The following is a 14,578-nucleotide window of genomic DNA, read 5'->3' as shown; positions in this document are numbered from 1 at the left end:
GTAAATTGCAGGGTCAATGCCTATAAGACATAATGTAACAAGTGAATGAGACACACCCACTTGGTTAAGTGCCCGCTTCTAGGTTCATATCCCTGTGGCTTTACATTTAGCCCCAAACCGTAGAACTCCATTCTTTTTTCAACTCCTTGTTCTGTCATCAATATGTGGGGGAACTCGTCACTATCAAAGTGTTTAATGCTGTGACCGGCTCATCTATCGGGCAGTATCTAGGAAGATAAGGGTGACTAGCAAGACCAGGATAAGCCCCTTTGACATTCCCTGACTGGAGTCCAGGGGAACAAACTATAGTTACAGAATAGACTAAATAACCCTTTAAAAGCCATATAGAGTAGAATGGGAGAGCTCAGCGCCAACTGTTGCTTAATATGCAGGCCTGGCTGAAGAAGGGTTTCAGCAAAACGTGGCCTAGTCATTCTCTGATTTCAATAACACCATTCACCAGTGTGGGATTTTTGGGCTCATTTGACAGCAAGGGCTAAATCCATTTGTTATCCCAACAAACTGTCCTCAGAATTAAATGAGATGCAGTTGCAGGTGTTTGTTAGTTGTTTTTTGTTTTTTTTTTAATGGGAAAAAAAAAGATCCCCTACCTCACTGAACTGCCAAGCATTGTTACACTTCAAACAAGTGCAAGAGATGTATAAAGGAGTCTGGGCTTTCAGTAACAGGCAGATATTTGCTATGCCCAGGGGCGACTCTAGGCATTTAGCTGCCCCAAGCACGGCGTAATGCCATGGGGGGCGCTCTGTCGCTCGCCAGTCCCGCTGCTCTGGTGGACCTCCCGTAGGCATGTCTGTAGGAGGTCCACCAGAGCCGCGGGACCAGAGGACCCTCCGCAGGCATGCTGCTGAAGGCTGGCTGTTTGCCACCCTCCTGGTGACCGGCAGAGCGCCCCCTGTGGTATGCCACCCCAAGCACGTGCTTAGCGTGCTGGGGTCTGGAGCCGCCCCTGGCTATACCATGATGAGTGAATGCTGCCTCTGTGCTGAGAGCCCATAAAAAGATTCATTTCTCCAGCAATGTGAATCGAAGGAGATTCCTGTTCTGTGAATTTGCCTAAGTACAGAATAAACATTGATTTTTTAATTTTTTTTTTAATTTTCCTTGCCTTTCTTTATAAGGAGTGGCAGACAATTTCACAGCTGGCAGTTAATGCACATAATGAACATCTTGTCAAGGGATGAAAGCATGAAGTTGTATTCATATGCAAAATAATAAGAAGTAGTTTATGTTTGTTAAAAATGTTGTGTTCTGTCCTAAAACCAGGGAAATTCAGACTTATCAGCTATTTTTTTCCTACACTCCACTGTAGAGGTCTTAAAATACTAGTGAGTTTAACATACAGCACCATAAGCCACAACAACCTAAGGGTGGACTTTCAGATATTACCTTAGGCTTAAGTTGCAGTTCTAGATCCTAAAACCCTGACATTATTTAACCAGCACCCTGTGGGTCTGTCTACATTGTACCCTGAGCCCCGGTCTCTGGAACCTGGACTTGTGGGCTTGGTGCTTCCAAGCCTGCATTTGAGCATCCATGCTCCATTCTAAGCCTGGGTTTTCCATTGCTGGACCCTCGTCTCACCGCCATGCTAACGTGTCTAGGCTGTGCTATGCAGACCTTTTGATTTGAGTCTGCAGCTTGATCTGTGTCCACACTGCAAAATGACAGGGCTTGGACTCAAGTTGCAGAAGGACTCTGACCCACCTCTGAGCAGAGTCTTAAGACCCGGGTCCTGAGTGCTTGGTGACTGGAGTCAAACTGATTTGTTTGTGGACAGAAGGGGGTGGTGGGCTCAAACCTGAGTCAGAGTCTGACCTTAGTGTGCAGTGTCGACATACTGTGGGGCAGGAGGAGAAGGTGAGGGAGGGAATGTCCTTAGTACTATTCTAATATTACTAGTAAGAAACAAATTTCCCATGAATCTGGAAAGTGATCTCTCATGAATACAACTGCATCTGCTCCAAGCTCTCAGAGAGAGACCAACACCTACAAAATCTTCACCAAGCATTCTCAAAACTACAATAACTGCATGAGGAAATAAGGAAACAGATCCAGACATGTACCCAGAAGCCTCCTACTGCAAGACAAACTCAAGAAAGAAACCAAAAGGACTCCACTGGCCATCACATACAGTTCCTAGCTAAAACCCCTCCAACGCATCATCAAGGATCTACAACCCATCCTGGACAATGATCCCACACTTTCACAGGCCTTGGGTGGCAGGCCAGTCCTCGCCCACAGACAACCTGCCACGCTGAAGCATATTCTCACCAGTAACTGCACACTGCACCATAGTAAGTCTAACTCAGGAACCAATCCATGCAACAAACCTCAATGCCAACTCTGCTCACATATCTACACCAGCGACACCATCACAGGACCTAACCAGATCAGCCACACCATCACTGGTTCATTCACCTGCACGTCCATCAATGTAATATACGCCATCATATGCCAGTAATGCCTCTCTGCTATGTACATCGGCCAAACTGAACAGTCTCTATAGAAAAGGATAAATGGACACAAATCAGATATTAGGAATGGCAATATACAAAAACCTGTAGGAGAGCACTTCAATCTCCCTGGACACATAATAGCAGATCTAAAGGTAGCCATCCTGCAGCAAAAAAAACTTCAGGACCAGACTTCAAAGAGAAATTGCTGGGCTTCAGTTCATCTGCAAATTTGACACCATCAGCTCAGGATTAAACAAAGACTATGAATGGCTTGCCATCTACAAAAGCAGTTTCTCCTCCCTTGGTGTTCACACCTCAGCTGCTAGAAGAGGGCCTCATCCTCCCTGATTGAACTAACTTCGTTATCTCTAGCCTGCTTCTTGCTTGCATATATATATATATATATATATATATACACCTGCCCTTGTAAATTTCCACTACATGCAACTGACGAAGTGGGTATTCACCCACGAAAGCTCATGCTCCAATACGTCTGTTAGTCTCTAAGGTGCCACAGCACTCTTTGCTGCTCTCATGAATATGTAAGAGGTTTAACCCCCATTACATACTGCAGCAATGTCATCCTGTAGTACGTTGTATTTAGTAGGTGTGAGTGAGTCTGGGTTGGGCTGCTGTCCATGACATCGAGTGAGTGTGAACTCAATTTCCTTTGGTAGCTCTCAGCAGAGCTAGTCAACATATTTCCTTCAAAACATTGGTCTGATTTTAAAAAAATGACTTGTTCATCAAAATGGAAACTTTGGTGGGAAATGCCCAGTGTTGATGAAACTTTCTGTGATTTCACCAAAACCCCAACACTGAAGATATTGCTACCCATGATACAAATTTACTCATGCAGTGGAAGAAGGAAATTTTTTTACCTCCTCATAGTCCTAAGTGTGGCCAGAGTCTAGCTTTAAATGACTATTACATATATTTTTAAAATGTGACTATAGGACACCCAGATATAGCAGTAGAAGCAGAGCTGATGAAAAATCATCCTATATCCTGAGAAATCATTTTTCCATGAGGTTCCTCTTTTGACTCCTCAGTGTCACAAAGCAGCAATATTCATCTGCAGCAGACTTGTAAGGTTGTCAAGTTTCACCTTCTCTTGGGCTGCTTTCATCTCAAAGGGCCAGGGAATCTTTTCTTGTTCCAGTTTGGAGTTTGAGCTTTTAAGTTTTGAAGAAACCACCTCCTCCCGCAATTCCAGAATCTATATCGACAGAGAAAACAGATAATACATTCCATAAAGAACTAATGGCTAGATTGCCATAATCTTTAGAAACTTAAAAACTAAAACAAATGCATATTGATTACAATATGCAGGAAGGAGAGTTGCATAGGAGTACAAGCGTATTAAACATTATTTTTCTGTCATAAGCTGTTATTCTCAGTTCTGAGCCTTCTGGTAAAATCTTTTCCAGCAAAGACGTTTTGATTGCTTTTTCAAAGCGAACACCCCCTCCTATCCCCCGGGGTATAGGAAGAGGCCAGCAATACCCGAGAATAACAGCATAGAAAGAAAATTCTAATCACCAGAGAGGCTGAAGTCAGCCAATAAATTTCAATCTGTGGAAGCTTTTTTCTGAGGGATAAAAGGTGGTTTGCTAGCCCAACAGAGTCTGAGAAACAAGGTTCCTGGAAAGAGAAATACTCCAGAAAATGCCATAAGGCTGACAGTTCTAACTTCTAATTTGAAACACATACATTGTTGCTCTGTGTAGTCCTACCTGGAGGGACTATAAAGGGAGGATGGAATTGGAAGAGGGAAACTTGACAGAAGAATGTGAAAGGTCTTCCGGCCTCCCACTAGAGAGATGGAAACTGGAGCAATCTCAGAGCAAACCCAGTTTAGCTTGAATTAAACAGGTATTCTCCAGTGAAAACCAGAGATGTTTATAAGAGTTTCAAGGAGGAGGATAAGAAATCTGTAGTCATTTAAATCACTCTTTCCCTATGTCAGACTCCGTTTCTCATATTTCCCCTTTTCTCTCACAAGTTCAGGAGAGATTCCTTCTAAATGAAACCAAGAAGACAGAGTTCCAAACCCAAGAAGCATCTCCTCTCCCTCCCTCATCAGTGGAAGCCTCTTTGGTCTCATATGGGTTTGAATGAGACTCCAAGAAGCACCTATATTCTCTTTCAGATGTCCATGATTAAATAAGGCAGAAAATGTTAATGTAAGCACAGCCAAACTGAAACATGAGGGCTTTGAGGATCGCTCAAAATATTTCATTACAATGAAATCAAAACATTTAAAATCTGATTTTGGCCTTCTTTAAACTTTTAAAGAACATTCTTTAATATTTAAAAAAAACAAACAAACGCCCAATTTATTTCATTTGGAACAGTTGGTTCAAGAAGAAACACTGAAACATTCCCTTCTGAAAAGGTTGAAATGGGACACTTCACCATCAAAACACTTCATTTTAGGTTTCTTCCCAAATGAAATTTAGCTGCAATTAACAATTTCTGTGAATATTTTGATTTTTAAGGAATCTTTTAATCAAGCTTTTGATAAATATAGCCCATCATTTCTGCCTATATACATGCACCTGTATATGTGTACACATATATATTTCTTCATATTATGATAGAAACCGTACCCCTCGTGCTCTGTTAAGAAGAATGTCACTAAAGCCTGGATATGGATGAGAAATGCATAAATCTGAATGGTAGGTGAAGAAGCTAAGCTATTTAGCAAAATTTGATATTCACCCAAACCAGGTAATTGGCTCCTCAGCTAAGTATCCTGAAATACTTCTTTAATGAGGATATTTTTCATACCTGCAAATTGTTTGAAGTGTGTTGCAAGACCGAGGATTCTAGGCAGCCACGTGAGAGCTTCCATGTTATAAAAGTTACCAGACATACCAAAAAACATGAAAGCACAGATGCTTTTGAAATACTGCCCATGTGTTGGCTTCTTTTAAGATTTACAATGCTGTTTTCCCTTTTAAGTGAGGATATATGATATGATAATGGGGGGAAAGATCACATTTACCTTAGCAAGGGAAGCATTTTTACCAGAGCTGTGGCACTACATAGCAAAGGTTTCTCCCACAACGACTTGGGGGAGAGAGAACTTGAGTAAAAGCAAAGTATAAAAGGTAAATCCTGACGGTGCTTTCCAACTGAGGGATCCTTCTTGGGAGGAGTTATTGAGGGATCCAGATTGTTAATAAAACACCTGGGGAAAAAACAACAACATGCTGTTTCTCTTGTCCCACAGGAGCTGTTAGGAAGAAGGAACAGAACCGCTATATCTGCAAGTTGAAAAGGTAAAATTTAAACAAAACAGATGCTGGTTACAGATGGCTGCTGACCTGGAGCCAGGTAAGTGCAGCATATTTTTTTTTTTAGTGTCTGAGAGAAATTCCAATATCTCAAGTATTTTTTAACGGTGCCTTTTTATTTAATTCCCCCACCCCGCCCCCCGCAAATTGTAGTGAGCTTAATACTGCTAGAGGGTACCAGATTGCAGGAGTGTAATCCTCTCGTTGACACCAGTTCAGCCAAGCACTTAAGCATGTGCTTAACTTGAGAGCATGCTTAAGTCCACCCCTATTTAGAAAAAAGCTATTACTAATATAGTTGGTATCGTGGTAGCTCATTGTGTGAGGTGCTGACCTAACACAGAAGAAAAGAGCAGACTCTTGCCCCAAACACTAAGGAGACTTAAGCTTGGCTGAACTGATGCCTTTATTGATTGAACAAGAAGAGAAGACTTCTCTGCATAGCAGTGAATCTGCTCCTTGTTATATGCAGTGGCCTGGCCAGTTGTATGGAGGAGAATGTAGTCTCCTCACAGGGTGGCTGGGTTGCTCTGGGAAGCACTGTGACACACAGGAGATCAAACTAGAGGATGTGGTGGTTGCTTCTGGTCTTAAACTCTATGACTTGCAGGCAGGATGACACCTGCTGATCGCCATGGGGTGACAAGCCTCCCACCACCCTGGGAGATGGGCTGAGGCAATCAAGGGGCTCAGTGTGTGAACTACACTCAGCACATGGGGGCGATGAGTAGTGGGTTACGGGCACCAGCCGAGCCCCAGCTCCAGTCAGACAGACTAAGGGCTGATATACCTTACGGCATTGCAGGATGAATATGGTGTCACTCTGCTCCTCCATCTCCTTGGTCCATCTGTCTCACTTGGCAAATCTCTTGTGCTGGGGCTGACGTGGCTGGCACAGGAGCCATTGGTTTCCCCACCCTTCTGTTCTTTTCATGCCCCTTAGTAGACTGGCTCTCAAACCCCAAAAGCCAGTGTGTTTGGGGTGATTGGGCCAATCTCTCATGTATGAATTTCCTCATTTGCATCTGAGTGCCTGCATTAACATGAACTAAAGCTGCTCAGCAGACATTCCTTTAGAGCAGAAAGTTGCCTGAATGTCCCTGTTTGAATCGAATCGTGGGTTGGACTGAGAGAACAATGTTTACCACTGTGACATTATTAGATTAAAATATGACGATGTAGATCATAGCTGCTCCCACTGCTATGTAATTGCAACAAATCTTGTACAAAGTATGTCAAGTAAAGTGTCTAGAGAAAGGTAATAATTTTCTGAATATGATTATGTTATTTGTATGCATGTATCGTTTTTGTATTTGAAGTTCTGAGTATTGGCTCTGTACCTGGATTTCACGTTTGCTCCTGTGAATACACCAAAAAGGTGTTTAGCCAAAACATTGTGAAGGAACTATTCAAGTCAAATGGCCCATCAAAGAATACTGAACTCACTTAATGGACTTTCCTGTGACTGTTCCATCTGGAGAATAGGTAATGGCTTCTGCTATGACAGAGCGAAACCGTGTATGTGACTTGCCCATGTGACTCCAAACACCATCTTGTACCTGTAATTTCCACAGTGAGAGCAATGGGATTCCCTTCACTTGGCAGAAGCTATAAAAGGCCCTAGAAACATCTCCATTTTACCTCTTTCCTGCTCAAACCTCTGGACTATTGGCTTATTCTAATGGGAGCATTCCAGCCAAGGGACTGAAGACTTCCAGTGATTTGGAAGCAACCAGAGACTTACCAGGCCAGCAGTTTATTTCATCATGGCTACAAGCCTGAGCCAAGAACTTTGCAATTACTGTATGTATTTGATTCCTTTAACCAAGCTTAACTCTCACCTTTCTTTCTTTCTTTCTTTCTTAAATACTAAAGGATTGGCAACAGTGTGATCTGAGTTGTATATTATCCTGGGTATGTGGCTGGTCCTTTGTAATCAGAAGAACCCTTTGTTTAATGAAACTGGATTGAAAGAACCACTCGTCTTCAAGTCTAGTGTTTTTTGGTGGTGATTACAAGGAGTGGAATGCCCAAGGAGCTGACTTTTCTGACTTCCTGTTAGCCAGTGTGGTGAAACAGAAGTTTACTTTTGTTGGTGGTTTGGTATATCTTATGGGAGAATAACCACCAATTTGGGAGTGTCTGCCTTATTTCTCAGCAGTTTGTCCTGAAATTGCTATTCTCCGTTATGACCCATGAAGAAATGGTGACACCCACCATGCAGCCAGTTCTCATTACAACAAAGTTACTTCCATGTCCTGTCTTGTCGTGTTCCATTGCTAGAGAATTCTGTAGTACTTGTTATGGAGCGTGATCATATGTGGGTTAGATGACTGCTAAGGAGGCAGGGTTGGGCAAATCCCCAACAGTCTGGAGGTGTGATTTGGATGAACAACTGATATTTTGAGTTGTAGTTTTTCAAAACTGCCATGTGGGTTTGGATGCCCAGTTCCTATTAATATTAATCCAGCCAAATCTCTTATACAGCTTTAAAATTATCAGCCTGAATGTGGATCCGAAGTGTCTCCAAACCTCTTGGGTGTGCAAAATGGGACTAAAGATGCTTTCCTAGTAATTTCTCCAGAGTTACCATCAGAAACAGCCTCTCCTGCAGAATTCAGTTGTATTTGTTCCCAGTACTAGCTCAAATTATTAAGTGCAGAAGTGAAAAGCAATGGAACAAAATTAGAGTTAACTGTAAAAAAAAAAAAAAAAAAAAAAAAAAAAAAAGATAAAGATTTGGTGCTGTGGAAAAAGGTTATTTTTTTTCCCAGCCTTAGGTTAAAGTTGGGGAAATGCGTTCAGATGTCTAGTTTCTGCTCCCATTTTAAAGGTCTGTAACTAGAGACACAAACCAGTTCTGCTGGGAAGTGTAGACGCACTTGAGACTAGACCTGTCCCAAACAGTTTACAATCTCAGCAGACAGAGAAGGAAGAAATGAAATAATTTTATTCACATTTTTATATGGGAAACTGAGCCACAGAGAAATAATGCTTAGCTTTTCCCATACTGCTTAGCACGTGGCAGCTCTCACTGAGAACAATGGAATCTGCTGAATGTGGTGTATTGAAAACTGGGTTTAAAATTACAAGCTATCTTTTTAAGTTATATGAGGTTTTCTGGTCCTGCTTGCAGGCTGGGGGTCTCTGTAAGATAGTGTGTGATCTGGATCTTGAGCAGTTAGACTGCAAAAAAACCCCACAGCCTAGAGCAAGGCGGGATTAATTGTGCCTTGCTGCTTTAGGGAGCAGCCTGTTTTGTCTCTCTCTGTTTTCAGTTTCTGTATGTGTAGGGTTCTGGATTCTGTTATGTTGCAACCTTCCATCGAGAGTATTTTATGTTTTTAATCAAACTTCCCTCTGTAATTGTTCTAAACATAACACTGAACTCTTGAAAATGTGGCTTTGCCCAAGGTCATTCAGAGAGTCTGGCAGAGTAAGGAATTAAACGTAGTTCTCCTGAGTCCAGCGTCTTAACGACAAACCTGGGTTGAATGCATAAGCCTGTTTCTCCATCCTTTTGTATTTCACAGAGTTTAGACATAATTATTGAGTATGATACAGCTAATTGTGTAATCTTAGAAGAAGGTAAATGATTTAAGAGAAAGACTCAGAATTCTTCGGCCTTTCTCCAAGGAAGATAAAAGGTTGTGAGATTTTTTTCTTTCTTTCCTGGCATCTCAGGATAAATGTTGGCTTCATGGCAATAAGGCAGCAGAGGTCTGTTAAGAGACTCCGGGATTTAGGCTGGTGTGTTTTTTATGTTTAGCCTCACAGCTGGTGTAGGTGCATTTCCAGCCATAATAAGTAATAACGTTCCCAGTGGAAACATTCGACTGCGGTAAAACAGACTGAAATCTATTATACATGGGAATGCAATGTCAATGTTTACAGAGGGAGGTCAAATAACAGAACTCTGTTCGGTAAATGTCAGGACTGGATGAAGAGACAGCATCCGCAGCATTTACATTCATACCAGGGAGATAGCTGCAAAGCTCATAAATATTAAAGATGTTTTGCAATTTCTATTCTTCCCCCAGCCTGCCCCCTCCCAAAATAATATCTCTTTTCATTTGATGAGGGCTGCTGCAATCCAATTCATTTCTATAGCTTTTCTCCTCCTTTGACGATGCTATGGACTGTGGACCAATGTTATGTGTCTATTCAGATCACCTAATGGATAAGCCTTTTGGATTCTTTAGTTAACTTCATTATGCAAAGCCAGCTAATGAGAGCAGGATGATGCTGATGATTAATAATTATATGTATTATGTTAGTTTCTAGGGACCAAAGACGAATGGGACCCCCAGTGCTAGGCACTGTACAAATAGTTGTAAACTGTCCAGCTCTTCAGAGCTATTTAGGCAAGACAGACATGAGCTAGGGAAAAGGGATATAACACACAAGCAGGATGAGAATGTTAAGAGGTGACTTGCTTACAGTCGCTGAGTACCTTCATGGGGAACAAATGTTTAACAACAGACTCTTCAGGCTAGCAGAGAAAGGGATAACACGATCCAATGGCTGGAAGTTGAAGCAAGACAAATTCAGGCTGTAAATAAGGTGAAAATGTTTAACAGAGAGAGTAATTAACCATTGGATCAGTTGACAGGGGGCATGGTGGATTCTCCATCACTGACCATTTTTAAATCAAGATTGGATGCTTTTTGTAAAAGATCTGCTCTAGGAATGATTTTGGGGCAGTTCTCTGGTCTGTATTGTACGGGGGGTCAGATCAGATTACCACAATGGTCCCTTCTAGCCTCTTTATTTATGAAGCTCTATCTAAAATAATGTTTGTTTATATATATATTGTGACAGACCCAGGCGAGTGGGGTACAGGAGTCTGGTAGAGGGCAAATATACTGGTCACTGGGTGAGTAGTTTTCTGTTCCCTGAATGACCAGAGCAAGGTCTGCACTAGAGTAATCAGGAACTTGCTAGAACCAATTAAGGCAGACAGGCTGATTAGATCACCTGCAGCTAATCAAGGCAGGCTAATCAGGGCCTGCCTGGGTTTTAAAAGGAGCTCTCTCAAGTCAGATGAGGAGGAGCCAGAGGAGAGGAAGTGTGTGTGAGGAGCTGGAAGCAAGAGACACAAGGAGCTGAGAGTGAGAGGGTGTGCTGCTGGAGGACTAAGGAGTACAAGCGTTATCAGACACCAGGAGGAAGGTCCTGTGGTAAGGATAAAGAAGGTGTTTGGAGGAGGCCTTGGGGAAGTAGCCCAGGGAAGTGTAGCTGTCACACAGCTGTTACAAGAGGCACTATAGACAGCTGCAAATCCATACGGCCCTAGGCTGGATCCCGGAGTAGAGGGTGGGCCTGAGTTCCCCCCAAACCTCCCAACTCCTGATCAGACACAGAAGGAGTTGATCCAGACTGTGGGGAAGATCACTGAGGTGAGCAAATCTGCCAATAAGCGCAGGACCCACCAAGGTAGAGGAGGAACTTGGTCACAATATATATATATAATATGGAGAAGAAGCAGGATACGGACAGTGGAAATGGAGACAGAACCACAAAATTGTGTCAAATTATCTAATACTGGACAATTGCAAGGTCTTTACCTATGATGCAATTTGTGGTTTGATGGTTTGGTGAGAGTTATTTGCTCTCAGTGTCATAGACAATGAATTGGCATGTTGCTTGCACTGGCGAAGATGGGGTATCTTTTTCTTTTTGGCTAGAGAAGATGGGATGGTCGCATGCTTAAGCCATTGTACTAGGGTTCCTTGCTAACTCTAGGAAAACTTTTGTTTCTTTTTCTAACAGGGGATCTTACAAAGCAACCTAGGCAAGCAGCTGTAGGAGGGAATAGAAAGTGCCCCTGAACAAACCATGCAGGACCAGATTTTCAAAAGGGCTCACCACTCAATGGAATGTGGTACTTTAATGGGAGCTGTGCTTTTCTGAAAATTTGGCCCATTCTCACATTACCTGGGATCTATCCTGAAAGTGGAAGAATCTGGTAATATACCCAGTTCTTAAGTAGCAGTTTTCCTCACTAGATTTCAGAGCAATTTACCAACCAGGTCAGTGTCATTATCCCCATTTTACAGCTGGGGAAACTGAGGCACAGATATGTGACGTGACTTGCCTGAGGTCACCCAGCAGGTTAGTAGCAGAGCTGGGAATAGAAGCCAAGTCCCTGAATCCTAGTTCCATGCTCTATCCATTAAAAAGATAGACAAGGAACAAGGCAGATGCTAGAACCAGGGAAGTATGAGCTGGAAGATAAGTAGAAGAAATGACAATTTTTCAAGCATGAAAGGGAGTGGGGAGGAGGCAGAAATTCACAATATAATTTAAACCCACATGAACATAGCCCTCAAAGATCGCAGAACCAGAGTGTTTGCACACAGTTATAACCCCTGTAATCCCGGCCCCATTGAGGTTCATGGGAGCTTTGTACAGGAGACCTTAATTCTGGCACAGCCTTCAGCCCCCCTCTCTGCAATTGCAGAGAACAGCTTATACAGCCTAGGGTGGAGCATGCCCAGTGTGCCGGAATCTTTGGGGAGCTTAGCTGCAAAGCACTAGAAAGTTTCTAATGAGCATGTGTGAACTGCAATTTTTTTGTCAAGGGCTTAAAGTTGGCCACATTTCGATGCATTTTCACAGGAATAGCAAAAGGCCAGCCCCTGACACAGAAGCTGCCTCTATGCCAAAATTGCCAAATTTGAAGTCCCTTCTCTAAAGCAGGGGGATGCCACAGCTTCTCAATGAAAAGGTCACATTAATATATTAACAGGGGCACAACAACTGGATTGTTCCTTAGCTTCATTCTTGGAAATGGCTGACCTGTTTTTTGGTTGAAACTTTCAAAAGAAAAAGAAATCACCCTAAAGCACATACCCCACATGAACATTTTCCACCCCAACAAGGTGGAAGGGGTCATGTTTCTCCTTCTACTGTTACTGTCCCATCAATGCTTTCCACTTAGTACACAGGAAAAGCTATTGGACCCAGCTAGTTTGTGGATTGTGCTGGTTAATAAAACATTAAGGTCACAAAGTGGTGCACACAAAACCCAGGAAATTACAGTTATGGCTGCTTATCCTCCTGGGTGCATGCATTATATGATATTTAATTGTGTAACCACATACACTTTTCCTGCAGGCCCCTATTGCTTAAGCTGGATGGTGCTCAGTGAATTAAACAACTGCTCAAAATTTGATTAATCTTCAATGTTTAATGTTGTTCTAACACTTATTATTTAGATTACAATAGCTTTTAGAGCCCTCTCAACCAATATCAAAGCCCCCATGTGCTAGGCTAGTCTAGACACTGTACAAAGGGAAGAATATGGTAGGAAACAGAGAAGGCATCTTCCAGAAGAGTTTACAGTCTAAAGAGACAAGGAGAGAACACAGATGTACAAGCAAGGTGAAAGTTAGAATAAGAGATGGAACCAAGGTGTCTGGGCTCCTAGTCCAGTGTCCTACTTGTTGGACAATGGTGCTGTTGTGAGTGAGTACCCCTTCCTCCTTATTCGCTGTGCACTATTCATCTTCTACCCTGAATGAGATTGGGAAAACTATGTGGTTGTTTATACCAAACTGTGTATGTGTGAGATACAGAAAGTTACAGGTTCTAATTTTGCTCGTCACCTCTGCTACCTTCATCCAGCTCCTCCATTCCTCACTTGAGCACAGTTCCCACTGAGCAGAATAAGCAGGCATTCTAATGAGGCTGTTCTAATACAATATCTAATGAGCGAGTACAAAGCTGCTCACCTGGTTGACAGCACACTGTGCAAATTAAACACCAACCAATAATCTTTTACAAATCCAAAGTAAAGGTGAACAGCCATTTCCCGGTCCTCGCATTCCTTTGGCAGCCGTACTATTAGGAGTTGGACCTAGAATTTGCCCTTGGGAGTTGTCTGTGCTTGTGATAATCAGGGTCCGGCCACCCCAAGGGGGAAACAGCAGGTTTGAACCCCAAAAAATAAGCAGTCAAAGCCACTGATTATATACAAGATTAATGTACAATGTGTCGATTAAGGTCTTTTCTAAAAACTTGTAATGTTCTAAATCTAATAATTATAATGAGCTGTGAATATAAGCTGTGATTATGAATTTACATCTTTGTGTATGTAGAGAACTGTGCTGCACAAAACTTCCGCTCTACCTCACACCTGAACAGTGAACGATCAGACAGGGAAAGGCACCTCCCAGCCCGGCGTTTACACAAAACAAGACTCAAGTAACGATCCATTGCATAACCCAGCAGTGGTGCACTAAAGTTAATGGAAAGACACTGAGACAACTGGGGTTTCTCCTCTTTGAATATCAATAGTGACTCAAGAAAATGACAGGAAACTGAAAACCACTCCTGAAACGAAGGGACTTGAAGTGAAAGGCCCCCAGAAACTGATGGGCAGCCTTTAAGCAGGCAGCTGTCTGTGAAATGCTGGACACGGCCCTCCCACAAGCCAGTGGGTATGGTGGGAAACTGCTCAAAGGCTATAATAACTGGTATGAGGAAAGGGAGGGTCAAGGCTGAGGTAGTGCCTTCCTGTTTATTTCCTGGGTAATGTGTCTGTTTGGGCTCCCACACCAGTTCACTTTTGAATCACTGTTTTTTCTATTAAATACACTTTTTTTTTTCACCCAAGCAGGTCTGTGTTGTGCAAATTGTGTGGAGTGTGTGTGCCAAAGGGAGCTGATATCTGAGGGGCTGGCTTCACTCCTTCCGGGCTGACGAACCAGAGGGGAACAGTCTGAGTGCCTGGGAATTAAGAACTCTGGGAGGACTGATTTGGGGAGACTCAAGACTGGACTGGCTCTTGGT

The 14,578-nt window shown here is 42.7% G+C and overlaps 1 protein-coding gene across 1 annotated transcript in view; it reads left to right on the top strand.

Moving 5' to 3' along the window:
* Nucleotides 1–7,130, top strand: part of EPHA5 (EPH receptor A5) — a 420,893-nt gene extending 413,763 nt beyond the window's left edge. Inside the window, exons 18-19 of the transcript XR_007773661.1 lie at nt 5,719–5,822; nt 7,102–7,130. The gene's annotated coding sequence lies outside the window, so the exon portion shown is untranslated. The remainder of the gene's footprint in view (nt 1–5,718; nt 5,823–7,101) is intronic.
* The last annotated feature ends 7,448 nt before the right edge of the window (nt 7,131–14,578 follow it).

Source organism: Gopherus flavomarginatus, chromosome 3 (assembly GCF_025201925.1).
Source record: "Gopherus flavomarginatus isolate rGopFla2 chromosome 3, rGopFla2.mat.asm, whole genome shotgun sequence".
NCBI lineage: Eukaryota > Metazoa > Chordata > Testudines > Testudinidae > Gopherus > Gopherus flavomarginatus.
This window is presented reverse-complemented; position numbering and strand designations above follow the sequence as displayed.